Genomic DNA, 3,193 nt, shown 5'->3' with positions numbered 1-3,193 from the left:
AAACCACACTATCTTTTATCACCTGGCTTCAGGAGTAACATTCAATTGCTGCTGCCACATTCAGTTGGTCACATAACCCAACCTTGTCCTTCCATTACCGTCATAGTTCAGAACTCATGTTTACTTTCAAATGTTAAAATGGGCTGGATGTAGTGGTGCATGCCTATAATCCCAACATTCAGGAGGCTAAGGCAGGAGGATCACCTTGAGTTTGAGGTCATGTACACTTGCTACGTGACTTGCTTCCCCATTGAATGAACATTACCTAAGCAACTATACTTGTAATTTTATTGGTTGATCCACCTTTCATTAGTTTTATTCACCTTGTACCCACCTCGTGATTTTGCTCTGCAAAATTTCCTCTGAAAAGTGGAATCTACAACAACCCTTTCTGGCACCCTATTGTCTCTCTCAATAAAATTTCCCACTCTCGAGGTCTGCCTGTTGTTCCCTAGAATTCATTCTTCGATTTTGGGGAACGTAAACTCTTCAAATCTGACATTTAGTCGGTTGGGAGTCATAATAGTTCCCCTGTATCCTTTGGAGGTCCTCTATCACAGACAAGGCCCAGGCCAGCCCTGTCTGACTGCGTGTATTTCTACCTTACTTAGCTGTCTATAATAAAAAGGAACTGTAGGAATCAACCTCATGGAAGTGAGGAGAAAGAGAGAGGAGAGGAACACACCCTTAGAATGGAAGAATTTGAAAAGAAGGAAAAGAGCCGCTTCAGTGTAGATTCAAATCTCATTTTCCTAAAGTCAAGCGAGAAGGCATTATTTGAGTATCTACTATACCCCAACCCTAGCACAATGTCTGGCACAGGGTGCCCATCACAAATGATTCTTGAATAAAATAGTCAATGAATGATTGTGAAGGGAAGTGTTCAAGCCAAGAAGAGGGCAGGGGAGCTACTAGAATGTCCCGTGCGGGGGATGGGGGTGACTGAGGAGAAAATATCGGATTTAGTACAATATTTCCAAGAGAGATCCAAATAAAGGGCTATTCTCTGGGCGTCTACGGGAGTAGGAGAAGGAGGTAGCCGCCTTAGACGAAGCCTGAAGTGAACACTGCGCGCCAGCCGTTGGGCCCCGCCCACCGCGACCCCTGACGGGGGAGGGGAGCCCGGGTGAGCGCCGCTTGGCCCCGCCCGAAGGGGGAGGGGCGCCCGGCTGAGAACCGCTTGGCCCCGCCCCTAAGGGGAGGGGCGCCCCGGCTGCGGGGAGCCTTCAGCCGGGAGGCGTGCGGGGTCGCGAGCTCATTCCCTCGCGGGCCTGGCCAGTCAGTCAGGTTGGACCCGTGGGCGTCGGATTCCCAGGTGTGGCCCGGAGAAGCCCTGGACAGGTCTCGAGAATGTTACTTCTTTAGTCAGAAGAGGAAAAATAATGAACCCTTAAGGTCACAGAAAATGTTGGGTTTTTTTCTCACCTGAGGAAAAATTTGAAATGTTTAAGGCTTACGAAAACGTATCAAATTATTACTGTTATTATTATCATTATCATTATTATTATTAATGGGAAAAGAGCCCATGAAAAGAAGGCCACTTTTTGTTGGATAGCTTTTGGACTGGTTTGGTTTGCGGTGCTGGGAATAGAAGCCAACGCCGAGCGTGCCGGGCGAGCTCTTAGCCCTGAGCGACGCCCCAGCCCCCCATGGCATTTTAATGGGGCCCTGCCCTGCCCCAGGGAGAGCCTCTGAATCATTTACCGAATGGCGATGCGGCCTCGGGGCTATAAAAGCCTAGTCTAGGTTGGCTAGCTGGGGTGGAGGTGGGGGCTGGGCAAACAGCGTCCTGCCGGGGAGCCCAGCTGCAGGCCAGGGGTGCGCGCGGATCGGAAAGATGACTGGGGTGCGGCGTCAGGGGCTGGTCCGACCGGATTATGGACTGCAGGCAGAGGATTCAGGCAGAACTTCGGGGTCAGGAACAGGACTTCGGGTTTTGTTTCAAGAGCAGTTAGAAGACTTTGAAGGGTTTCAGTAGTGGAGTAACTTGGTTTGTTGGTTCAAGTGCTTGTTTCAGATTTAATCAGTTTTTAGGGTAATAAGTGAATGTTCTTGAGAAAAGTAGAGTGTGGTGGCGCACACCTATAATTCTAGCACTGAAGAGGCTAAGCTAGGAGGATCTCCGTGAATTGGGGGCCAGCTGAATTACATAGAAGACCCTGGTCTCCAAAAAAAGAAAGTTAGATCCTGTTTAATAATATGCCCAGACACCTCAGATGCATTATTTGATGGATCATGCATCTGAGGAGAGCGGGAAGAGAGCAGACCTTTACACTTTTTAGGGGACAATCTTCCAATTGCACTTTAGTGTGGGATTTAAAAATGACTTAGCAAGCTGAAATTGCAAAGATTCTTAATGGGGGAAATTGCACTTGTTTTCTAACTGAAACTATTGTTGAAAGTTTGTTAACTATGTGGTCTAGAGTGTTTAAGGCCATCATGAGCTACATAGTAAGACAGTGTCTCAAAAACCATGTATCCTCCAGAATTTTCACTTTTAACATTATCACCCATTATCACTTTTTGTTTCTTCACTTTACTTTTTTTGGTGGGAGGGTTCCTCATTCAGTAGTTGATTTTTGTAAAATGTCACACATGAATTTATCACAAGAAGACCAGGAAGTAACACAGTTACCCATTTTGCTGTCTGTGCACAAACTGAGTAACATCTGCAGTCACTTAAAGGACTTCAAGAGAAGTGACATAATTGATTATAAATGTTTCTGTCATTTACAAAGTAATTTGTAGGTGGAAGAACAGATGCAGTTTGCACTTTTGGTAATCAAACTCTTGGTATAGGACTATACTAATTACACTGTAATAGTTGACATCTGTATGTGTTGGAAACATACTGAGTGCTACTGTATCTAAAACAACAATTTTCAGATGTAAGGAAAGATGAGCTGGGTAACTACATCAGTCTGTTTCAGATTCAGCTTTCTCTGTAGAAATTGCCTCATGCACTTAAAAATATAGTTAAAAGGTATTTATAGGGCTGAACAAATAGCTCAATTAGGCAGACACAGGGGTCAGAGGTTTGACCCCAGATCTCCAGGCCCACCCCAGGAGCACGTTGAGATGGCAGTTGAGACTGGGTGTGGTGGCACTCACCTGTAATCACAGCTCTTGGGAGGCTGAACACAGGCAGATCACTACAAGTCCAAGCTACATAGTGAGACCTTGTAGACCCTTA

The 3,193-nt window shown here is 46.1% G+C and overlaps 1 protein-coding gene across 1 annotated transcript in view; it reads left to right on the top strand.

Annotated features, from left to right (window-relative positions):
* The first annotated feature begins 1,233 nt into the window (after positions 1–1,233).
* M1ap (meiosis 1 associated protein) overlaps positions 1,234–3,193 on the top strand; it is a 108,966-nt gene continuing 107,006 nt past the window's right edge. Inside the window, exon 1 of the mRNA XM_004634132.3 lies at positions 1,234–1,315. The gene's annotated coding sequence lies outside the window, so the exon portion shown is untranslated. The remainder of the gene's footprint in view (positions 1,316–3,193) is intronic.

This window comes from Octodon degus, unplaced genomic scaffold, assembly GCF_000260255.1.
Source record: "Octodon degus isolate 3935 unplaced genomic scaffold, OctDeg1.0 scaffold00058, whole genome shotgun sequence".
Lineage (NCBI taxonomy): Eukaryota > Metazoa > Chordata > Mammalia > Rodentia > Octodontidae > Octodon > Octodon degus.
The sequence above is the reverse complement of the archived record's forward strand: the minus strand, read 5'-3'. Positions and strand labels throughout refer to the sequence as shown.